The sequence below is a fragment of the Silene latifolia genome, chromosome 1 (assembly GCF_048544455.1).
Source record: "Silene latifolia isolate original U9 population chromosome 1, ASM4854445v1, whole genome shotgun sequence".
Lineage (NCBI taxonomy): Eukaryota > Viridiplantae > Streptophyta > Magnoliopsida > Caryophyllales > Caryophyllaceae > Silene > Silene latifolia.
The window spans coordinates 102,976,462-103,003,257 of NC_133526.1; positions in this window are offsets into that span (position 1 = coordinate 102,976,462).

Genomic DNA, 26,796 nt, shown 5'->3' on the forward strand with positions numbered 1-26,796 from the left:
TGGATTAAAACTTGATTAATATTTGATTACAATATTGAAGAGAGATTTGATTGATATTAACTACTCTAATTATTGATAAGAAGAACATGCTCCTCTAATTAGACTAATGGGGTATTTATAGTGAAAATTAGGGAGGATGCATTAGGGTTAACTAAGGGCTAAACTAGTAATTACACTTTTTAAGTTGAGCAAGGAGCCTCCGGGATCGTCCGAGAGAAGGGCTTCTCCATTTCGTAGCTTGAAGAACGAAACTGTGCTGTGCTGTGATCCGTGCGGCTGGGAGTCGGGACGGCCGGATCTGGGATGGACGATCCGAGCGGATCAAAGAACAAGACGCTCGGACTGGCGACGGGGATTCCGAGCGGATTCCTGGTGAGGACGCTCGGATTGGGGAGGACGGACGGATTCTCTACAATCCGTTCGGATTGTAGTTCAGCAGCTTTCCTTCTTCTTTTTCTTCCCTTTTCTTCATGAATTCCTTGGGGATTTCCTTGGGGACTCAAGGATCCTTTTCTCAACAATGCTCTTCTACTATGCTATGTACAAAGGCCTTCTAGTCTTGTCTCTCCTTGATGCTTGGTCATTGAATATGATCAATTTAGCCTTGTTTTGCCATGAAAATGCAAGATTCTTACTCCTTTCCTACCAAGGGATCAAAATCTCAAAGAATATGCAAAACAAAGAACTAAAGATAAGAAATGACCCAAATAAGCACTAAAAAGCATAGAAACAATGGTAAATCGGGGGCTAAATATGCGCCAATTATGGTCGCATCAGTGAGCCATGAGGCGAACCAACAGATGCCTCCTGGTTGTTTAAAAACGGCTTTTTGTAATGAATGATTTGCAAGTGTTGTTTGCATGACTCAGAATAATTACTATTATGTTAGTAATATTCGTTGTCGGACTTGCATGTTTGAAAAGAATAGTTTACAAATAGAAATGTAAAATGTTTGATTTGAACTAAATATGTTAAGTTCATTTCTTTGTAATTAGTCAAGTTTGTCATCGTACTCGGATTAAACCAACATGGTATAAAGAACCAAGGATGATTATGAATTATGACTAATATATTTACAAATGTAAACAAATGAGAAAAATGGTAAATAAAATAAAAGGGGGTTAAAATACCCATTAAAATGTAATTAACCAATAATATCATCGAGTACGGAATAAACCGTCCTGGTATAAAGAATCAAGGATGATTTTTATAATGGTCCAAATATGTATCATAAAAATGAATTAAAATGGTAAGTAAAAGAATAGAAATTCCTTTAAAATGTTATTAACCAATTAATATCACCGAGTCACAGATTTAACCGTCATGGTATATGGAACCAAGGGTGATTATGATTTATGGTTAAAAGGTTTATTATAGAAATGGTTTGAAACATTCGAAATGGTAAAAACCGTAAAAGGAAAGAAGTAAAAATAAAAGAAAGTGTTGAAGGAAAGACGAACTCAAACACGTTTGAGTCTGACCTGGGCACCCCATTGAGGCGCGAGCCACCTTGCACATTAAGGGGCTTCTGCCTCAGGCCAAAACTCAGTTTTGGCTCGTCTAACCTAAATTTGAATCGTGTTATGCATCGCTCGTGCTTATAAACTCATCAAAACAGTCCAGACATGAAATAAATGAGATATTTACACCCTCGGACTTACGTGTATTGATGTTTGCGAAGTACACGACTTTAGAGACAGTTTTCTCGTTGTGACTAATCGCGATCAAAGAAGTTTAAAAAGGTGCCTTAAAAAAGGATTTAGTTTTGAAAATGAGTTGAAAATATGTTAATTAAAACATGTTGATTGATGAGTTGAGTTGGTCAAATGGGTCGGTCGAATGCACGGTGACGGTACCAAACAATATGTGTAAGGCTTGTGTTTACGATCGGTAGGTCGTAAACACGTGTCGATTTTGTGACTTAGGAAGTCGAGTATAGAATTTTAAGGGAGATGTGAGGGGGCGGACTCTCGCGTGAGGTGTATAATGTGTGATGGTTGGTATTTATAGAGAAATGTAGGATGGTATGTCGGTTGTGTTTGCTTAGAGGCTAAGCAGACACCTGCTTTAGGCGCGAGCCACCACGTGACTGAAAGGGGTGTATTGTCCCTTTCAATTTGGACGTGGCCAATTCTCCATCCATTATTGATTTATGGTAATCAAATAGGATGTCGTGTAACAATATGGGCATCTAATAAGATGATTTTGGTGTTACTTGAGGTAGGTGTTTTGTGTGCTTGACTCGGGTTTGACCCGTGTGAGTCGGCATTTGAATTTCGAGTCGGTTTTAGGCTCGGTGTCGGTTTTGACTCTAATTAGGGTCATTTTAATGGAAATGACATGATAAAGACATTCATGGCATTATTTTTGACATTCGAGATTTGGGTTGACTCAGGTTGACTCGAGTTGCGGGTTTCTGAGTCGGTTTTGGGTCGGAAGACGGTTTTAACTCTTAATAGTGTTATTTTGATGCAAATGAAGTTAGAAAACTTTTGAAATCATTTTTCATATTCGAGTAGTGCATTAAACCGTCTCATGTATAGCCAATCCACGCACGCATATCAAAAACACGTTATAGTCCGATCATCATTGGGTGGTTTTTGGGAGGTGCAGATACTGGGTATCTACACATGCGGTCTTCAATTTCCTTCATACCTCGAATGTGGCGTAGTCGACCCAATGTGATAAGAGTGAGAAAGAAATAAACAAATATATACAATATATACAATTCTACACTACAAAGGAAAGAACTTGTTTTTTGAATTTTTAAATTTTCAAATTTTTATGGATTTTGTTTTAATGAAATTAAAGGACATATTTTTGCGATTTTTCAAAATTTTAAAATTTTTATGTATTTTGGAATATAAATTCCCATCCACCACTTTATTTTGGACATTGTCCTCAATGTAAATGTAGGAGTAGGAATGAAAATGAAATACATTTTTTTGGATTTTTAAAGTTTTATGGAAATTAAAGTGCAAATACAATGATATGATATGAATGAATGCATGCTCTAACTAAATGCAATTTTATATGACATATATAACAAATGAATGCAATCTAAACTATATTAAATGATACATGTTTTCACCTATAATCAAACCTCCCAACCCGATTTAAACACTATTCTAGTTTAGAAAAGAATAGGATTGGTCATTTGTGACTAAGCATGAATGCAACTAACTATATGGATCATGTGAGATATATTACAATGCAACTATACTATATGAACTAACTAATGTAAATGCAATATGAAATATAATACAAATGCAAGCTAAATGTATATGTATATAACTAAATGTAAGTGTAAATGTAATGCAAAGTCAAAGTAAAGGGTATCTTACAAATGGTGGTTTGAGGGAGGACTCCACCAAACTCATTCCTTGTTGCCATGGTTATTGATGTTGTCCATGTTGCTTAATGCTTTCAACAACCGGTCAAAGGCTTTTGAATGGGCTTCATATAAGCACAAATAGGAGATTGGCGATGTCAAAACGTGGTTTAGCCATCTTGGCTTGAAATAGAACATGCCAAACACTCTCCCATTTGTTTTGCCCTTGGCACTTGGCTTCTTACAATGCTTCAAACCAACAAGCTCATGATTCTTGTCAACAGTTCACATTTCTTTGATGAGGGGATAGTTGAAGGATAAGATGTGGAGGAGTTAACTTCTCACCATTGAGGTCATTCATGCTTTCATTTTCTTCACTTTCTTCTTGACCCTCCTTAAAGCTCAAACCATTTCTAAAGAAAAGGTCTTCAATTTCTTCCAAACTATGATCAAAGATGCTGATGTGACCATTATTTGAGCATATTTAGTCCCCGAATTAGCCTTGTTCCCATGCTTTTTAGTGCATATTTGGGTTATTTATTGTCTTTAGTCCTTTGTTTTGCATATTCTTCGAGGTTTTGTTCCCTTGGTAGGAAAGGAGTGCAAACCTTGCATTTTCATGGCAAAATAGAGCTAAATTGATTGAATTCAATGACCAAGCATCAAAGAGAAGACAAGACTAGAAGGCCTTTGTAAATATTATAGTAGATGGGCAATGATGAGGAAAGATCCTTGTATCTCCGACAAGATCCCCGAGGATTGTTGTAAGAAGGAGGAAGAAAAGAAGAAAAGAAAGAAGCTGACCCAGAATCCGAGCGGCTTGACCCTCGGGATGCTCGTCCAGGAAAGCAAGAATCCGAGCGTCCGGCCATGGAATCCGCTCGTCCAGCAGACAAGGAATCCGCTCGTCCCGCTGCCTTGGACGCTCGGATCGTGTTACAGCTACTTCTGTTTTCTTCTTGCTCTATGAAGGATGCGCATATTTTGGAAAGACCGGCAAAAAGGAGACCGGCATCTCTTTTGAGAGGAGCGATTCCTCAAGGACTTAATCGTCATTTAAGCCCCTAGTAAACCCTAATTTGTGTACCTAATCCCCACTATAAATACCCAACTAGTCTAATTAGATAATCATGTTCTTCTTATCAATCTCTAGTATAGTTTATATCATTCTAATCTCTTCTTAATCTTGTAACCAACTTTTAATCAAGTCTTAATACAAATCTCATTTCCTTAATCTCTCTTTTGTTCATCTTTTATTTTGGGTAATTGAAGATTATTTGGGTTATTATTGGGAGATTAACAACCTTCCAATCAATCGCTTTTTTCTTCATTTTCTCTTTGTTGATCTTCAAGTACTTCTATTATTCTTTGCTTTATTATTGGAATCATTAGTAGGTATAATTCTCTTAATCCATTTTTAATTATTGTTAATCATCTTCATTTATTCATCATGTCATGCTTTGTTAATGTGATTGACAACCTTGTTAACATGCTAAACTTGATAATGAGTGAGTAGTTTCCTTAACTAGGGTTAATGGGTAATTAGGGGAAACCAATATGGGGAATGATTCATGCTTAATTTAATATGTTTTCATAGTTTATTTGCTTGCTTGTTGTGATCTCAACATATGCACATTTTATGTTTGATGAAATGCGAGCCTATGAATCCTTGCATTTTTTACCCATCACTTACCTTTTCAATGAGACTTGTAAGACATAAACCAACTCAAGTCTCTTTAGACCATGCATGTAGTTGAGTAGGGAGGATTAAGTCGACTTGTAGGTGTTGTACAATCTAATCGATTCGGCTCCGGGACCCAAATCTTCCAAGGATTGTAAGCTATAAACCAACTCGATCCATCACAACAATAATTGCTTGCTTATAATTTTAGAATATGTTTGTATGATCAATTCCCATGAATCCCCTATGACCCCTTGACACCCTAGTGCCTTTTATCAATTGTTTACATCCCTTTTTAATCATCTTGCATGTTTACTTTTATTGCTATTTATTTTAGTGATCTTCTACTTCAAACCCCAAATTGTGACACCCCTAGACACCGCTACTTACAATTGAAAATCTTACTTCAATACCCGTCCCTTGGGATCCGACCTTTACTTGCCTCTTTACTAATAGTAGAGTTGTTTGTGAAGTTATAAGTATTGTTTTGGTCTAGGTGCTCTTAACGACACGTAACCTAAAACTAAACCTCCAAGTGAGTACGACCAAAAATGGCGCCGTTGCCGGGGATGGTGTTAACTTGATTTAGATTTTCTTAGATTGTTATTAGTTGTGTCTTTCTTTGCCTTGGGAAAGTAAAACTCCTCAGGGTTTGTTCTAATTGTTTTCAAGTTGTTCGATATTTGGCAAGATGGATTTTATAGATTGTTTTGTAGAGGACCACTTAAGTATACCTTTCTTCAAAGACCCCATGCAAGCATTGGAAGCCTTGGAAGCAAGTGAGGCCAAAAATATGTATTGGGAGTTGGAGGTAGATCTTTTTGAGGCCGCTCTAGCTAACAAAGAACTTACTCATGAGCAATCTAAATTAGTACATAACATCCTTGTGGAAGCATATCAACCTATAGAACATGATCAATCAATCCTAGAGGACATCTTACAAGCCGAAGAGCAAGAAGAATTCGTCATGGAATTCGAGTATGACGTGATTGATGAGCCCGAAGAACAAGTTGAACATGCCATGAGAATGGAATGTCTAATGGAAATGGAGCAAATTCTCAATGAACCTTCAAAGGAGGAAAGTGAGGTACAAATCCCTACTTTAAAACCCCTTCCCCCAAATTTGAAATATGCTTACCTTGATGAATCTAAGACCAAACCCGTGATTGTTAATGACAAACTTGATGAAAACCAATTGGGAAAATTGCTTGATGTGTTTAAGCAACATGAAAAGGCTATAGGTTATATTATAGATGACCTTAAGGGGATAAGTCCCAACTTTTGTATGCATAGAATTCATCTAGAGGAGGACCATAGACCTACCATTCAATCTCAAAGAAGATTAAACCCCCACATGCAAGAAGTTGTCAAGGGAGAGGTTATGAAATTAGTTGATGCGGGAATCATATATCCTATATTGGACTCTTTGTGGGTTAGCCCCGTTTAAGTGGTACCTAAGAAAGGAGGTACCACGGTGGTGACAAAGGAAAAGAATGAGCTAATACCCACAAGGAAGATCACCGGTTGGCGTATGTGCATTGACTATCGAAAATTGAATTCCGCAACAAGAAAGGATCATTTCCCCCTACCATTCATTGACCAAATGCTTGAGAGGTTAGCCTCCAACAAGTTATTTTGTTACCTTGACGGGTATTCGGGATTATTTCAAATCCCTATACACCCGGATGACCAACATAAGGCCACCTGCACATGCCCTTATGGTACTTTTGCATATAGGAGGATGCCTTTTGGCTTGTGTAATGCCCCCGCAACTTTCCAAAGATGCATGATGAGTGTCTTCTCCGATTACCTAGAGACCATAATGGAAGTTTTTATGGATGATTTTAGCGTTTATGGAAAAGACTTTGACTCATGTTTGCATAATCTTTCTCTTGTATTGCAAAAATGTGAAGATGTTAGTCTTATTTTAAATTGGGAAAAGTGTCACTTCATGGTCAATGAAGGAATTGTTTTGGGTCATTTAATCTTGGAAAAGGGTATCGAGGTCGATAAAGCTAAGGTTGAGGTGATAGAGAAACTCCCACCTCCCGTGAATGTTAGAGGGGTGAGAAGTTTTCTTGGTCACGCGGGTTTCTATCGCCGTTTCATAAAAGATTTCTCAAAAATAGCAAAACCCCTCACTCAACTCTTACTTAAAGATGCCCAATTCCAATTCACTGATGAGTGTGTTAAAGCCTTTAATAGAATCAAGGAAGCACAAATCTCGGCACCGATCATTCAACCTCCAAATTGGGAACTACCGTTCGAGATTATGTGTGATGCTAGTAACTACGCCGTTGGAGCGGTTCTTGGCCAACGGGTAGGAAGAGCTCTTCATGCCATCTACTATATAAGCAAGACTCTTGATCCCTCCCAAGTGAACTATGATACCACCGAGAAAGAGCTTCTTGCCATTGTCTATGCTTTGGACAAATTCTGTTCCTACTTACTTGGATCCAAAGTGATTGTCTTTTCGGATCACCGTGCTCTCCGACACCTCTTAATAAAGAAGGAGGCAAAACCAAGGTTGTTGAGATGGATTTTGCTTCTTCAAGAATTCGACATGGAAATAAGAGACAAGAACGGAGCTGAAAATGTAGTGGCGGATCACTTGTCAAGGATCCGGTTTCATGATGAACAAGGAGAAACGCCGATCAATGACTCATTTCCCGACGATATCTTGATAGCCATTCAAACACAACTTGAAAGGCACATCACCCCATGGTTTACCGATTATGCCAACTATATCGTTGGAAGAGTACTCCCTCCAAATTTGAACTACAACCAAAGGAAGAGGGTCTTATTCGAAGTAAAAAGGTACTTTTGGGATGACCCAAATCTCTACAAAGATTGTAGTGATGGGCTCTACCGGAGGTGCATCCCTCAATGGGAAGTCCAAGGAATATTGGAAGGATGCCACTCGTCACCTTACGGTGGGCACCATGGAGCAAGGAGAACCATTGCAAAAATTCTTCAATCGGGCTTCTATTGGCCTACGATGTTCCAAGACACAAGGGAATTCATCATTCATTGTGATGCTTGTCAAAGGACGGGGAATATCTCTTGGAGGAATGAAATGCCAGAAAGGGGCATACTAGAGATGGAGATCTTCGACGTTTGGGGGATCGACTACCAAGGACCGTTTGTGACATCCAATGGAAATAAGTATATCCTTGTGGCCGTAGATTACGTCTCAAAGTGGGTGGAGGCAATTCCCACCCCGAACGATGATGTGACGACGGTCACCAAGCTCTTCAAGAAAATAATCTTCCCAAGATTCGGAGTCCCTAGAGCAATCATAAGTGATGGAGGAACGCATTTTCATGAAAAGAAGCTTGCATCCCTTTTGACCAAGTATGGTGTTCAACATAGAACCAGCGTAGGATATCATCCTCAAACAAGCGGTCAAGTTGATGTTTCGAATAGAGAGATCAAGCAAATTCTTGAGAAAGTTGTAAACAAGACCCGAAAGGATTGGAGCACAAAGCTCGATGACGCTCTTTGGGCTTATAGGACGGCCTATAAGACCCCCATAGGAGCCTCTCCTTACAAGCTTGTTTATGGAAAAGCATGCCACTTGCCAATCGAATTAGAGTACAAAGCTTTTTGGGCAATCCGAGCCCTTAACCTTGATCTCAAATTAAGTGGTCAAAAGAGGATGATACAAATTCAAGAGTTGGAAGAATTCCGACTACAATCTTATGAGAATGCCAAGATCTACAAGGAAAGGACAAGATTGCTTCATGACGAGAGGATCAAGCAAAAAGCCTTGCACAAAGGGGATAAAGTCCTTCTATTCAATTCCCGATATCGACTCTTTCCCGGGAAGTTGAACTCTAGATGGATGGGTCCCTATGTGATCACCAAGGTTGGAAAGTATGGGGATTTTGAAATCAAGGCGGAAGATGGAAACAAATTCAAGGTCAATGGCCAAAGATTGAAGCCATATTATGAGGGATCATTTATTGGGGAGGTCGAGGTCACCTACCTCGGGCCTCCTCATCCTTGAAGGAATCATCAAAGGGAGAGTTTGGTGGAGTCCTCCCTAAACCACCACTTGTAAATATACTAACCCCTCTAACTTGTATTTATAATTTTATTGCATTCCTATTATCATAAACATAAATTCTTTCCATGAGAGTAATTGAGGGAGGGTCACTAATGATTTTTGATGAAGGAAGCAACTAGTTTTCAAGTGTGGGGAACCTTTTTATCGGAGTCAAGGAAATCGAGGAGAATCCGCAGCAAGTAATCCGAGCGTCTAAGAAGAAAATCCGCTCGTTTTGTACAAGACGCCCGTCTTATCGACAATCCGCTCGTTCAGTAGGAATCCGAGCATCTGAAGAAGAATCCGCTCGTCTTTTTGCTGCAACACTTTAAGAAAAGTTCCTATAACAAAATCCGCTCGTCTTTAAGAAAAGACGCTCCTCCTACTCCAGAAAAGACGCTCGTCCTAAGCTCGATCCGCTAGTCTTGGTTGCTTCAAATTTTGGAAAAATCCGCTGTAAGAGAATCCGAGCGTCTTCCCAGGAATCCGCTCGTCCCAAATCGAGGGAATCCGAGCGTCCCAGACCTGATTCCGCTCGTCTCCATGCGGTCTTCACTCCCAATTTTTACGATTTTAATTCTCCCCATGGTCGAGCCCTCCTGAGAGGTTTAGTTTTCGGTACTTGTCGTTAGGAGCACCTAGACCAAAACAATAGTTATAACTTCACAAACAACTTTACAATTAGTAAAGAGGCAAGTAAAGGTCGGATCCCAAGGGAAGGGTATTGAAGTGAGATTTTCAATTGCAAGTAGCGGTGTCTAGGGGTATCACAATTTGGAGTTGGAATAGAAGATCACTAAACTAAATAGCAATAAAAGTAAACAAGCAAGATGATTAAAAAGGGATGTAAACAATTGATAAAAGGCACTAGGGTGTCATGGGGTCATAGGGGAATCATGGGAATTGATCATACAAACATATTCTCAAATTATAAGCAAGTAATTATTTTTGTGATGGATCGAGTTGGTTTATATCTTACAATCCTAGGAAAGTTTGGGTCCCGGAGCCGAATCGATTAGATTGTAGAACACCTACAAGTCGACTTAATCTTCCCTACTCAACTATATGCATGGTCTAATGAGACTCGAGTTGGTTTATGTCTTACAAGTCTCATTGAAAAGGTAAGTGATGGGTAAAAAATGCAACGACTCATAGGCTCGCATTTCATCAAACATAACATGTGCATAAGTTGAGATCACAACAAGCAAACAAATAAACTACGAAAACATATTAGATTAAGCATGAATCATTCCCCATGTTAGTTTCCCTAATTACCCATTAACCCTAGTTAAGGAAAATACTCACTCATTATCATGTTGAACATGCTAGCAAGGTTGTCAATCATACCAACAAAGTAAAACATGATGAATAAATGAAGATGATTAACAATAATTAAAAAAGGATTTAAGAGAATTATACCTACTAATGATTCCAATAATAAAGCAAAGAATAATAGAAGTACTTGATGATTGATTGGAAGGTTGTCAATCTCCCAATAATAACCCAAATAATCTTCAATTACTCAAAATAAAAGATGAACAAATGAGAGATTAAGGAAATGAGATTTGTATTAAGAGTTGATTTAAAAGTTGATTACAAGATTAAAGAGAGATTTGATTGATATGAACTACACTAAAGATTGATAAAGAGAACATGATTATCTAATTAGACTAATGGGGTATTTATAGTGGGGATTAGGTACACAAATTAGGGTTTACTAAGGGCTTAAATGACGATTAAGTCCTTGAGGATTCGCTCCTCTCAAAAGATATGCGAGTCTCCTTTTTGCCGGTCTTTCCGAGATATGCACATCCTTCATAGAGGAAGAAGAAATCGAAATCGTTGTAACATAATCCGAGCGTCCAGGGCACGGGACAAGCGGATTGTCTGGCTATTGGACAAGTGGATTCGTGGGGTGGACGGGCGGATTGTGGGGCTTTTGGACGAGCGTCCTTGATGTGACCATAATTGGCGCATATTTAGCCCCCGAATTAGCCTTGTTCCCATGCTTTTTAGTGCTTATTTGGGTCATTTCTTATCTTTTGTTCTTTGTTTTGCATATTCTTTGAGATTTTGATCCCTTGGTAGGAAAGGAGTAAGAATCTTGCATTTTCATGGCAAAACGAGACTAAATTGATCGAATTCAATGACCAAGCATCAAGGAGAGACAAGATTAGAAGGCCTTTGTACATATTATAGTAGAAGAGCAATGTTGAGAAAGGATCCTTGAGTCCCCAAGGAAATCCCCAAGGAATTTATGAAGAAAAGGGAAGAAGAAAAGAAGATTTGTTGCTGACTGACAATCCGAGCGGATTGTCACCAATCCGTCCGTCCCGCAAGCAGCACAATCCGAGCGGCTTTGCCACAATCCGCTCGGATTCCACCTCCACAATCCGCCCGGATTCCCCTGAATCCGCTCGGATTCCAATGCCAGAATCCGCCCGTCCCGACCCTATTCCGCCCGGATTCTAGCACAGCACGGATTGTCTTCTCCAAGCTACGAAGAAAGAAGCCCTTCTCTCAGAAAATACCGGCTCCTCCTTGCTCAACTTAAAAAGTGTAATTACTAGTTTAGCCCTTAGTTAACCCTAATGCATCCTCCCTAATTTCCACTATAAATACCCCATTAGTCTAATTAGAGGGGCATGTTCTTCTTATCAATAATTAGTGTAGTTAATATCAATCAAATCTCTCTTTAATATTGTAATCAAGTATTAATCAAGTTTTAATCAAAGTTTTAGTTCTTTAATCTCTCTTTTGTTCATCCTTTATTTTGGGTAATTGAAGATTATTTGGGTTATTGTTGGGAGATTGACAACCTCTCAATCAAGCATTCAAGTACTTCTTTTATCTTTGCTTTATTATTGGAATCATTAGTAGGTATAATCTCTTAATCCCTTTTTAATTATTGTTAATTACTTTCATTTATTCATCATGTTTCATATTGTTGGTATGATTGACAACCTTGCTAGCATGATCAACATGATAATGAGTGAGTAGTCTCTTAGCTAGGGTTAATGGGTGATTAGGGGAAACCAACATGGGGAATGATTCATACTTAAATTAATATGCTTTCATGTTTTATTTGCTTGCTTGTTTTGATCTCAACTTATGCACATGTTATATTTGATGAAATGCTAAGCCTATGAATCCTTGCATTTACTATCATCTTCTATCTTTTCAATGAGACTTGTAAGACATAACCCAACTCGAGTCTCATTAGACCATGCATGTTGTTGAGTAGGGAAGATTAAGTCGACTTGTAGGTTTTGTACAATCTAATCGATTCGGCTCCGGGACCCAAACTTTCCTAGGATTGTAAGATATAACCCAACTCAATCCATCACAACAATAATTGCTTGCTTATAATTTGAGAACATGTTTGTATGATCATATCCCATGATTCCCCTATGATCCCATGACACCCTAGTGCCTTTAATCAATTGTTTACACCCCTTTAATTCATCTTGCTTCTTTATTTTCATTGCTATTTTAGTTTAGTAACCTTCTACATCAACCCAATTTGTGACACCCCTTAGACACCACTAGTTACAATAAAAATCTCATTTCAACTCCCGTCCCTTGGGATCCGACCTTTACTTGCCTCTTTACTAATTGTAGAGTTGTTTGTGGAGCTATAAATTGTGTTTTGATTCGACCGTGACCAACGACCACATCTTAATTTGTGAACACTTAGCGGGATCGCATCAAAAATGGCGCCGTTGCCGGGGACGGTGTTTGTTTGATTTAGATTTCTTTTTATTGTTATTAGTTGTGTCTTTCTTCGCCTTGAGGATGTAAAACTCCTCAAGGTTTGTTCTAATCATTTTTCGAGTTGTTTGATATTTTACGAGATGGATTTCATAGACTGTTTTGTAGAGGACCACTTGAGTATCCCTTACTTCAAGGATCCCATGCAAGCATTAGAAGCCTTAGAAGCAAGTGAGGCTAAGAGCATGTATTGGGAGTTGGAGGTGGATCTCTTTGAGGCCGCTCTAGCTAACAAGGAACTTACTCGTGCACAATCCGAATTGGTGCATAATATTCTAGTAGAAGCATGTCAACCCATAGAGGATGAGCAATCCATCCTAGAGGATATTTTACAAACTCAAGAGCAAGAGGAACCCATCATGGGATTTGAATATGATGAGGTTGATGAAAGTGAAGTTGAGTATGCTATGAGAATGGAATGTCTAATGGAGATGGAGCAAATTCTCAATGAAACTCCAAAGGAAGAAAGTACGGTACAAACTCCTACTTTGAAACCCCTTCCCCCAAATTTGAAATATGCTTACCTTGATGAATCAAAGACCAAACTCGTGATTGTTAATGATAGACTTGATGATGACCAATTGGGAAAATTGCTTGATGTGTTGAAACAACATGAGAAGGCTATAGGTTATAGTCTAGATGACCTTAAGGGGATAAGTCCCGACTTTTGCATGCATAGAATTCATCTAGAGGAAGACCATAGGCCTACCATTCAACCCCAAAGAAGATTGAACCCCTACATGCAAGAAGTTGTCAAAGGAGAAGTCATGAAATTACTTGATGCGGGAATCATATATCCCATATCGGATTCTTTGTGGGTTAGCCCCGTCCAAGTGGTACCTAAGAAAGGAGGTACCACGGTAGTGACAAATGAAAAGAATGAATTAATGCCCACAAGAATGATCACCGGTTGGCGTATGTGCATTGACTACCGGAAATTAAACTCCGCAACAAGAAAAGAACACTTCCCCTTACCATTCATTGACCAAATGCTTGAGAGGTTAGCCTCCAACAAATTCTTTTGTTACCTTGACGGGTATTCGGGATTCTTCCAAATCCCTATACACCCGGATGACCAACATAAGACCACCTTCACATGCCCTTATGGCACTTTTGCATATAGGAGGATGCCTTTTGGATTATGTAATGCCCCCGCCACTTTCCAGAGATGCATGATGAGTGTCTTCGCCGATTTCTTAGAGACCATAATGGAAGTTTTTATGGATGATTTTATTGTTTATGGAAAGGACTTTGACTCATGTTTGCATAATCTTTCTCTTGTATTTCAAAAGTGTGAAGATGTTAGCCTTGTTTTAAATTGGGAAAAGTGTCACTTCATGGTCAATGAAGGAATTGTCTTAGGTCATTTGATTTCGGAAAAGGGCATCGAGGTCAATAAAGCCAAAGTTGAGGTGATAGAGAAACTCCCACCTCCCGTGAATGTTAGAGGGGTGAGAAGTTTTCTCTGTCACGCGGGTTTTTATCGTCGTTTCATAAAAGATTTTTCGAAAATAGCAAAACCCCTCACTCAACTTTTGCTCAAAGATGCCCAATTCCAATTTACTGACGAGTGTGTTGAAGCTTTTAATAGAATCAAAGAAGCATTAATCTCGGCACCAATCATTCAACCCCCGAATTGGGAGTTACCCTTCGAGATTATGTGTGACGCTAGCAACTACGCCGTTGGAGCGGTTCTTAGCCAACGGGTAGGGAGAGCTCTTCATGCCATCTATTACATAAGCAAGACCCTCGACCCCTCCCAAGTGAATTATGAAACAACCGAAAAGGAGCTTCTTGCCATTGTATATGCTTTGGATAAATTCCGTTCCTACTTGCTTGGATCCAAGGTGATTGTATTTTCGGATCACCGTGCTCTCCGACATCTCTTGATAAAGAAGGAGGCAAAACCAAGATTGTTGAGATGGATTTTGCTTCTTCAAGAATTTGACTTGGAAATAAGAGACAAGAAAGGAGCCGAGAATGTAGTGGCGGATCACTTGTCAAGGATCCGGTTTCATGATGAAAATGGAGAAACCCCGATCAATGACTCATTTCCTGACGATATTTTGATGGCTATTCAAACACAACTTGAAAGGCACATTACCCCATGGTTTGCCGATTATGCCAATTATATTGTTGGAAAAGTGCTCCCTCCAAATTTGAACCACAACCAAAGGAAGAGATTCCTATTCGAAGTGAAGAGATACTTTTGGGATGACCCAAACCTCTACAAGGAGTGTAGTGATGGGCTCTACCGGAGATGCATCCCTCAATGGGAAATCCAAGGAATTTTGGAAGGGTGTCATTCATCACCCTACGGTGGGCACCATGGAGCAAGGAGAACCGTTGCAAAAATTCTCCAATCGGGCTCATATTGGCCTACAATGTTCCAAGATACAAGAGAATTCATCATTCATTGCGATGCTTGTCAAAGAACGGGGAATATATCTTGGAGGAACGAAATGCCACAAAGGGGCATTCTAGAGGTAGAGATCTTCGATGTTTGGGGAATTGACTACCAAGGGCCCTTTGTGACATCCAATGGGAATAAGTACATCCTTGTGGCCGTCGATTATGTTTCAAAGTCGGTGGAGGCAATTGCCACCCCAAATGATGATGCAAAAACGGTCACCAAGCTTTTCAAGAAGATAATTTTCCCAAGATTTGGAGTTCCTAGAGCAATCATTAGTGATGGAGGAACACACTTCCATGAGAAGAAGCTTGCATCCCTTTTGACCAAATATGGTGTTCAACATCGAACCGGCTTGGGATATCATCCTCAAACAAGCGGTCAAGTGGAAATTTCAAATAGAGAGATCAAGCAAATCCTTGAAAACGTTGTGAACAAGACTCGGAAAGATTGGAGCACAAAGCTTGATGATGCTCTTTGGGCTTATAGGACGGCCTATAAGACTCCCATAGGAGCCTCCCTCTACAAGCTTGTCTATGGAAAAGCATGTCATTTGCCAATCGAATTGGAGTACAAAGCTTATTGGGCAATCCGAGCACTTAATCTTGATCTCAAATTGAACGGTCATAGGAGGATGATTCAAATCCAAGAGTTGGAGGAGTTCCGACTACAATCCTATGAGAATGTAAAGATTTACAAAGAAAGAACAAAATTGCTTCATGACAAAAGAATTAGACAAAAGGCCTTGCACAAGGGAGACAAAGTCCTTCTATTCAATTTCCGCTACCGACTCTTTCCGGGAAAATTGAACTCTAGATGGATGGGTCCCTATGTGATAACCGAAGTTGGAAAATATGGAGATTTCGAACTCAAGGCGGAAGATGGAAGCAAGTTCAAGGTAAATGGTCAAAGGTTGAAACCCTACTATGAAGGAGCGTTTGTTGGAGAGGTCGAGGCTACCTACCTCGGGCCTCCTCCCCCTTGAAAGGACCATCTAAAGGAGAGTTTGGTGGAGTCCTCCCTAAACCACCACTTGTAAATATACTAACCTTCTAACTTGTATTTATTTATTGCATATTGTTTTAATAAATAACTCTTTTCATGAGCGTAAGTAAGGGAGGGTTACTAATGATTTTTGAATGAAGGAAGGAACAAATGCTCAAGTGTGGGGACGCATCTAAGAAAGGAGAATAAGTCAAAACTCGCAGCCTAAATTCGTGCGGATTCCCTGTAATCCGGCCGTCTTGCAGGAATCCGGGAGTTTAGTGGAAAAACCGTCCGTCCAGCTATGCTGAGAAATTGAAGATTTCTGGACTGAGGTGGAATCCGAGCGTCCAAGAAAAGAAGACGCCCGTCTTGAGGAATCCGGCCAGATTTGAAGAAAGACGCCCGTCTTTCTACCTGTGCATTTCAAAGAAAATCTCTGTAGTAGAATCCGCCCGTCTTCTCAAAAAGACGCCCGTCCCATATTAAAAGAATCCGAGCGTCTTATGCTTGGGACGCCCGTCTTGAGGCGTCAAAATTTTGGAAATTTTCTCTGTGGCAGAATCCGAGCGGATTGTCAAGAATCCGCCCGTCCCGTGGAGCAAGAATCCGAGCGTCTTCGCCTCGAAACCGCTCGTCTTCTCACGGTGTCTTGACCCGACTTCTTCCTAATTAAAATACCCCCACCACACCTACAATGACACATCACTATTCCTTCCACTTACCCTATAAAACCCACCTCCTTATGACTCCCATACATATCCAAATCACTCTCTTTACCCACAAAATCAAAAATCCCCAATTTTCTAGGGTTTCCAACACTCAATCAACAAGGAACATCCTTACTCTTTCACAAATCAAAACAACCCAACAAAAGAAGCAAGAATGGCACCAAGGAGATCCTCTTTTAGGAGTGCAAGAAGACCAAGGATGGTGGGAAGTTCCTCTACCTCCCATCTCAACACCATTAGAAGGGAACATGTTGAGAATGTAGATCTCACAAGGCTCGATGATTTCTCAAATGTGGAATTCCTCGATGATGTACAGAGATTAGTCTTCCACCGGCTCCTAAGTAAGAATATTCTTCCCACTAAATTTCTTTGTCATGCTACCTTGAGAAAGCTTGGGATTTTTCACCAAGTAGAAGCTCTCTTTGAGGTTTTTGGTCTTTCAACCCTTTTTCGCATGTATGAACCAACCTATTGGTTCCTTGTGCTAGAATTCTTAAGCTTTTTAAAGATTACAACTGTGAACAAAGTGATATGCATAGAGTTTAGGTTGGAGAATGTTTCTAGGATGATGACCCTTGTAGAGTTCGCAAATGTGTTTGGACTTGATGTTTCGCCTACCCGAACATCAAAGCCCAAAAAGTATAGTGTTGCACCTTTGTGGAGGGCCATGACGGGCCGGGATTTCATTCTTACCAAGGAATGTCTTGCTTTTCACATCCAAAACCCGATCTTGAGGCTTACATATCGATTTCTTTCGGGTACTCTCTTCGCCCGCCGAGATCCGGCCATCGTGAACCAATTGGACCTTGTGTTTATGGAATCATACCTCAACATTCAAGGGAGAGATGGGTATCACTTCAATGCACCTCTAGTTTTGCTAGAGAAATGGGCAAAGTTTAGAAATGGGGATGATGATGGAATGAAGCACATAGTGAATGGAGGACTCATAACTCGACTTGCAAAGCACTTCAACTCAAGGTTCAATGAGAACAATGAGTACACTCCACTTACGGGGAGCACGAGAATTAATGAAGACCTCCTTATCGTCCAACACCATTGGATAACCCTTGAGGGGGTCGATAAGCGGATAAAGTGGTTGACAAAAGGGAGCGATCCGATCTATCTCCCAATAACCGATCTACCACGGATCTCCCCAAGAAGAGGAAGCTTGTTCCCAATGCCCTCCTACCTCATCCCAAGTCAAACAAAGCAAGCTCCACCACCTCAAAACCCACCACCGCAACAACAAGAACAACAAACCCAAAATGAGAAGATAAAAGTGCCTCCCTACCCCTTTCCCTACCAACCATATAACCATCCAAATCCCTTCATCCTCCCCCGTGACGACTTTGTCACGGGAATTTTACAAGATTTACACTACCGTCAATATGAGACCTCCGTGGACACTTACTATGCTCTTTACCCCCAATACCATGAGATGGCTCAAAAAGGACGGATTAGTGAGGTAGGAGCTTTCCCTTCATGGGCTCAAATGGATTTGCTCTTTCCCAACTCGGAGAAGGCTAATGAAGGGGCAAACGGTAGACAAGGGGAGGAGAGTGGCAATTCTTGTGGAGGTGACACGGTGAAACTTGAGAGTGAGGAAGACGAATTCATGGATCCAAGTTTAAGTGATGCTTCAAAGGATATTTGGGATAGCGATATAGAGGGAGATGATGCCGATGTCGAGGAGACTACTTCATCACTAGGTGGAGCAAGCAAGAGCACCCACCTAAGTTTAAGTGAAGTTTTCTCATCTCTCCTCTTTATCTTTATTTTTCATGAAAAGAAGTTTGTGTCTTGTACCTTTGTATTTTATATAATTTTGATCATTGTTGGAGTAGTCCTAGCCCCATTAGAGGACTCACACCTCGGTACCATTGAGGTGTTTTCATTCTATTGTTCCCATTTTCAAAATCCAAAATGACAAATTAGTTTCAGGCATAGCATAGTGTGTGCATGAACTACACCCATCCTTGGACATTAGCAATAGTGTCTTACTCGGTTTGGGGAAGTTAATGCATACACAACGGGAGGTAATCTAAATTATCCTCTCCGTCATAACAAAAACCATGCATCATGTAGCATAGCTTAGTGTAGATTGCATTTAGTATAGAAATCATGCATCATCTTTGCATAATTTCCATCATTTTGGCCATTGAGGACAATGCCCATATTAGTGTGGGGATGAGAATTCTAACATTTAACTCTTATTCAAAAATCCAAAAAAAATTGAAAAATTTCAAAAATCATAAAAATTTGAAAATTGAAAACCCAAAAACATGTTTATTTCTTGTTGTAGTCTTGTATATATTGTCTTGTATATATATTGTGTTTTTTCTATCCTTGTTCACATTGATTGACTACGCCACATCCGAGACATGAGGATATTGAAGACCGCATGGTATGATCTTTCCAATCTCCTTTTTCCTCTTTATGTTAATGACTATGTGGCTTTATTTTGATTGATGCGGTATAACAATGTGAACTTAGGACTTGCATTTAGTTTATATGTCATATTAGTTGATAGAACCACTTGCATTAGGATGTTTATATTAGTTGCATCATGGCATGTAGTTGCATGTTAGAAATGTTTTGAAAAATGCCTATTTAGGAACTTTGACAAGAGCAACTAAGCCATTACAAATATTTGTTCAACTTAAGACTTTGCCTACTAGAATGGTTGTAAAACACCCTAGATAGTGTCATACTAGTGTCTTTTGACCCATGACCCAAGGCCTAGTCAAGGGTTTGCATGTGAGTCACCTATCCAACCCCGTGATGCGATGTGGACTTGGTTAACTTGTCTAGGTGACCTTGTTTAACCTTGTGGTAAGGCAACCCAAAAATATTTTCTATCAATAAGCTTGAAGTGCTCATTTCAAAGAAAATTTGTCATGTGGAAGTAATGTAATGCCAAGGAAACCTCAAATGTTATGAATTATTGAAAGTTGAGAAAGTTAAGTTGTTTTGATGGAGGCATACCACTTCGATGTGCTTTGGTGTGGGATCCATTGAATTGGGCCCCCATACGGTTGTGAATTCGGCCGCCCAGAGACAGAGTGACTATCACCCCGAAAAGCTATTGTCTAGAGGTTAACCGGTTGCCTAATAAGCGATTGACGAAAGCAAAGGACACTAGCCCGGAAGGGACAAACCCCATCTTAAATTTTTGAAATGTGAAAGTGAAATGAGGACAATTTTGAATACTAGTCATATCCACCCGTTGTGAATAAAGATTTGAGCATTTCATTCCCAAAAAGCCTTTTGTCAAGCCACTTGGTCGAGCTTGGGACAATCCATGACCTTTACTTTTGTAGAGAATTCGAGACTTGTCATGTCATATGCCACTAGCATCATAGGGATCATCATTCCACCACCATCCGATCGCTCTTGACGAAAGCATTTGGAAATTGAGGACGAAAGTAGTCTAGTTTAACACTATTTGGAGGTGATTTAGTGCCATCCTCTTAGACTTAGTAATTTGTTGAACTAGTATTTGTGAAGGATTGCATGCTCTTAAATTTGTTCCTCTTTAGTGCCTCCGCCACTTGATGAGGAAGTGGCTATTGTTTTTGTAGATGCATCCATTATGTGTTTTTATGTGCTTAATGTTTGGATGTGTCGCCATTTTGGCAAGACCCACCTTGCCATGCAAGAAGGCATCCTACCTCATGGTTGTTTTGTTGTGAGTTGAAGGGGCGGAGTGAGACCCGCTAATTGTCTCATAGCGGCTATATTATTAGGATAGGTTAGTATTGGTCCTAGTCTTTGTCACCTCTTTACTCGGGACGAGCAAAGGTTCGGTTTGGGGATATTTGATGTGACCATAATTGGCGCATATTTAGCCCCCGAATTAGCCTTGTTCCCATGCTTTTTAGTGCTTATTTGGGTCATTTCTTATCTTTAGTTCTTTGTTTTGCATATTCTTTGAGATTTTGATCCCTTGGTAGGAAAGGAGTAAGAATCTTGCATTTTCATGGCAAAACGAGACTAAATTGATCGAATTCAATGACCAAGCATCAAGGAGAGACAAGATTAGAAGGCCTTTGTACATATTATAGTAGAAGAGCAATGTTGAGAAAGGATCCTTGAGTCCCCAAGGAAATCCCCAAGGAATTTATGAAGAAAAGGGAAGAAGAAAAGAAGATTTGTTGCTGACTGAAAATCCGAGCGGATTGTCACCAATCCGTCCGTCCCGCAAGGAAGACAATCCGAGCGGCTTTGCCACAATCCGCTCGGATTCCACCTCCACAATCCGCCCGGATTCCCCTGAATCCGCTCGGATTCCAATGCCACAATCCGCCCGTCCCGACCCTATTCCGCCCGGATTCCAGCACAAAGACGGATTGTCTTCTCCAAGCTACGAAAAAGAAGCCCTTCTCTCAGAAAAATACCGGCTCCTCCTTGCTCAACTTAAAAAGTGTAATTACTAGTTTAGCCCTTAGTTAACCCTAATGCATCCTCCCTAATTTCCACTATAAATACCCCATTAGTCTAATTAGAGGGGCATGTTCTTCTTATCAATAATTAGTGTAGTTAATATCAATCAAATCTCTCTTTAATATTGTAATCAAGTATTAATCAAGTTTTAATCCAAGTTTTAGTTCTTTAATCTCTCTTTTGTTCATCCTTTATTTTGGGTAATTGAAGATTATTTGGGTTATTGTTGGGAGATTGACAACCTCTCAATCAAGCATTCAAGTACTTCTTTTATCTTTGCTTTATTATTGGAATCATTAGTAGGTATAATCTCTTAATCCCTTTTTAATTATTGTTCATTACTTTCATTTATTCATCATGTTTCATATTGTTGGTATGATTGACAACCTTGCTAGCATGATCAACATGATAATGAGTGAGTAGTCTCTTAGCTAGGGTTAATGGGTGATTAGGGGAAAACAACATGGGGAATGATTCATGCTTAAATTAATATGCTTTCATGTTTTATTTGCTTGCTTGTTTTGATCTCAACTCATGCACATGTTATATTTGATGAAATGCTAAGCCTATGAATCCTTGCATTTACTATCATCTTCTATCTTTTCAATGAGACTTGTAAGACATAACCCAACTCGAGTCTCATTAGACCATGCATGTTGTTGAGTAGGGAAGATTAAGTCGACTTGTAGGTGTTGTACAATCTAATCGATTCGGCTCCGGGACCCAAACTTTCCTAGGATTGTAAGATATAACCCAACTCAATCCATCACAACAATAATTGCTTGCTTATAATTTGAGAACATGTTTGTATGATCATATCCTATGATTCCCCTATGATCCCATGACACCCTAGTGCCTTTAATCAATTGTTTACACCCCTTTAATTCATCTTGCTTGTTTATTTTCATTGCCATTTTAGTTTAGTAACCTTCTACATCAACCCAATTTGTGACACCCCTTAGACACCACTAGTTACAATAGAAATCTCATTTCAACTCCCGTCCCTTGGGATCCGACCTTTACTTGCCTCTTTACTAATTGTAGAGTTGTTTGTGGAGCTATAAATTGTGTTTTGATTCGACCGTGACCAACGAACACATCTTAATTTGTGAACACTTAGCGGGATCGCATCAGTCCTTCTGAAGAAGACGCTCGGATTGCTGGTCTTGGACGGGCGTCCAGAGGGCAATCCGCTTGGATTCTCTGTCAGCTTCTTCCTTTCTTCTTTTATTCCTTCTTCTTCCTCCTTCTTCCAACAATCCTCGGGGATTTTGTCGGAGATGCAAGGATATTTTCTCATCATTGCCCAACTACTACAATATGTACAAAGGCCTTCTAGTCTTGTCTTCTCTTTGATGTTTGGTCATTGAATTCAATCAATTTAGCTCTATTTTGCCATGAAAATGCAAGGTTTGCACTCCTTTCCTACCAAGGAAACAAAACCTCAAAGAATATGCAAAACAAAAGAATAAAGACAATAAATGACCCAAATATGCACTAAAAAGGATTGGAACAAGGCTAATTCAGGGACTAAATATGCTCAAATAATGGTCACATCAAATATCCCCAAACCGAACGTTTGCTCGTCCCGAGTAAAGAGGTGACAAAAACTAGGACCGTTATTTAAACTAACCTAATAACATAGCCGATATGAGACAATTAGCGGGTCTCACTCCGCCCCTTCAACTCACAACAAGACAACCATGAGGTAGGATGCCTTCTTGCAAGGCAAGGTGGGTCTTGCCAAAATGGCGACACGTCCAACCATTAAAGCACATAAAATCAAGTAATGGATGCATCTACAAAAGAATAGCCACTTTCCTCATCTAAGTGGCGGAAATTATCTACAAGGGAAGCAATTCAAGGGTACACACTCCTTCATAGATGCAATTTCTTCAAACTACTAAGCCTAGAAGGATACCAATAAATCACCTCCAAATTGTGTCAAGCTAGGGACCTTTGTCCTCAATCGTTAAATGCTTTTGTCAAGAGTAGACTCCCTATGGTGTTAGAAATTGGAGGATCGCGGAATTCCCCCTCTTGCCTAGACAAGAAGAAGGGTCGTCCCCTCTCTACCATGTACAAAAATGGATACGATGGATAAAGGAATCGATAGTATTTGAGTTTCATTTGGGAGTTTGCTTTGTTGTTGTTTTTCCCCCCAATTTCTTGTGGCATTTGACATTTGAGAAAACTTTCTTTGCCATTTCTTTTGATTTTTGGCATTCCAATACTTGGCAACTTTTCAACTTTTCTTTTGAACATTTTCAAAGTCACCCCATATGTAGTGAGGGTGCCTTATATTTGAAGTTTTAGGAGTCTATTTTTGCTCCTCTTTTCATTTGATGCATTTTGCAAACTTTCTTTCACTTTTCATTTCATTTCTTGAACTCAAATCAATTTCTTTTTTTGCCCATTCCCTTTGATGACAAAAATGTGGTAGAACATGGATGAATGATGGTTGCATGGTTTCAAGGGTCACCTTGGAATAAACGATAGCCAAGAAGTTATCACACCACAAGGTACTCTTGACTAGGCCTTAATCCATGGGTCAAAGGATACTAGCATGACATATCCTAGGGTGTTTTACAAGTATTCTAACAAGCAAAGTCTTAAGAAGAAAAAGCATCTACTAGGGCCTATATACACTTGTCAAGCTTCCCAAGTAGACGGTTTCACAAAAATTTTCTAACATGCAAACTTCATGCCATGATGCAACTAACATTTATACATCCTAATGCATATGATTCTACCAACTAATATGCCAAATAACCTAAATGCAAGTCCTAAATTGACATTGTTTAAACCGCATCAATCAAAATAAACCAACATAGCAGTCATTAACATAAAGAGGAAAAAGGAGATGGGAAAGATCATATCATGCGGTCTTCAATATCCTCATGTCTCGGATGTGGCGTAGTCGATCAATGTGAACAAGGATACACAAACACAATATATACAAAACAATATATACAAGACTACACTACAAAGGAAATGAACTTGTTTTTGGTTTTTCAATTTTTCAATTTTTTTGATTTTTCAAAATTTTTGATTTTTTTGGATTTTTTGAATAAAAGTTAAGTTAGAATTTCCCATCCCCACACTAATATGGGCATTGTCCTCAATGGCCAATATGATAGGAAATTATGCAAGTATGATGCATGATTTCTAAACTAAATGCAAGCTATACTAAGCTACACTACATGATGCATGGGCTTTTGTTTATGACGGAGAGCGTAATATAGATTACCTCCCGTTGTGTATGCATGTACTTCCCCAAACCAAAATAGACATTATTTCTAATGTCTTAAATTTCAGGGTAGTTACTGCACACGAAATGCAATGCATGAAACTATATATTATCATTTTGGATTTTCCATGTGGGAACAATAAAAAGAACACCTCAATGGAGCCAAGGTGTTAGTCCTCTATGTTGCTAGGACTCTCCAAACTATGATCAAGATAAAATAGAGAAAACAAGAGAAGTAGACAAACCTCAAGAGTGTAGGAGCCTCCAAAGGTTGCTAATCCTCCATCATATCATCATTGTCATCATTTTCCTCCATAGAAGTGGACTCATCTCCACTCCCATATTCACTTCCACTTCCTTCATCATCTTCATTAGCCTCTTCTTCTTCAACATTCCCTTGAACATCTTGTTCTTCACCTACCTCTTTATCAACATCCTCATCATCAACAACCTCATCACCGATATTCTCATCTTCACCCGGTCTTTCACCACTAGATGTGCTCGGAAAGAAAACCTCCCTATCCGCCCAACTAGGTAAAGGACATGATGGATCAAGTAGTCCTTGACTAGCTAAATGAAGGAGGGGCGGATATTGAGCCTTGTAGGCATCCACTCGATCATTATATGCTTGTTGGTGGATTTCTCTCATTAGTAAGGTTAGGTAATCATTTCCTACTTCAACATCCTTTGGTTTGAACTCTTGTTGTTGTTGGGGATTTGGTGGTGGTGGTCCTTGCTTTGCTTGGGTTGGGTTTGCGGGGATGAGGTAGGACGGGATCGGTGATAGAGGACCCCTTCTTGGTGAGATTTTTGGTAACCCGGTCATTGGTAGGTAGATTGGATCACTTCCTTTTGTTATCCACTTGATCCTTTTATCAACCCCCTCAAGGGTTATCCAATGATGATGGAGAAGAAGGAGGTCTTCATTTATCCTCGTATTCCCGGAGAGAGGAGTGTACTCATTGTTCTCATTAAATTTTGGATTGAAATGCTTTGCAATCTTTGTAATGAGCCCTCCATTAACGATATGTTTCATACCATCATCATCTCCGTTTCTAAACTTAGCCCACTTTTCAAGTAGTACAAGAGGCGCATTAAAATGGTATCCACCCCTTCCTTGGATATCGAGATAAGACTCCATGAACACAAGATCGAGTTCGTTCACAATTGCCGGGTCTCGGCGAGCAAGGAGGGTGCCGGAAAGGAACCGGTAAGTGAGTCTCAAAATAGGGTTTTGAATGAGAAAAGCGAGACACTCATTGATGTACATCAAATCTAGGCCGGTCATGGCTCTCCATAGGGGTGCAACACTATATTTCTTCGGTTTTGATGTCCGGGTAGGCGAGACATCAAGACCAAGAACATTAGCAAATTCCACTAGAGTCATCATTCTTGAAACACTTTCCAACCTAAATTCTATGCAAATCGTTCTATTCAAGGTTGTGATTTTCAAGAAGCTTAAAAATTCAAGAACAAGGGATCGGTAGGTTTGCTCGTGCATGCGAAATAGGGTAGAGAGACCAAACAACTCAAAAAGGGCTTCCATTTGATGGTAAATCCCAAGCTGCCTTAAAGTTCTATGGCATAAAAACTTTGTAGGGAGAATTTTCTTACCAAGAAGTCGGTGAAAAACGAGCCTTTGCACATCATTTACGAATTCAACATTAGAGAAGTCATCAAGCTTGGTAAGATCCACAATTTCTTCATGCTCCCTCCTTAGAGTGTTGATGTGAGAAGTAGAAGAGCTTCCTCTTACTCTTGGTCTTCTTCTAGCCCTAAATGAAGATCCTTTTGGTCCCATTCTTTGATTGTGGAGTTGGAATTTTTGATTTGTTGAAGTATGGAGATGCTCTTTGTGGATTGAATCTTGCCTTTGTGAAGGAAAAGTAGATCTTTATACATACTAACATACTCATATATGTTAAAATTAATTTGTCATAAAATTAATGGTGGAACTTATGCATGCAAACTAATTAAAGAAATGAGAAAGAAACATTATTCTTACAATGGGTATTTCGGTTTAAATGGGCACAAAAGAAATCTCCTTTTCTTTTGCTCTTGAGCTTTCCTTTAATGGAAGAAACAAGATCCAAGTGTAGGATCTCTCCTTAGGAATTATACCCAAAGCTAACTCTTAATCTAATTAA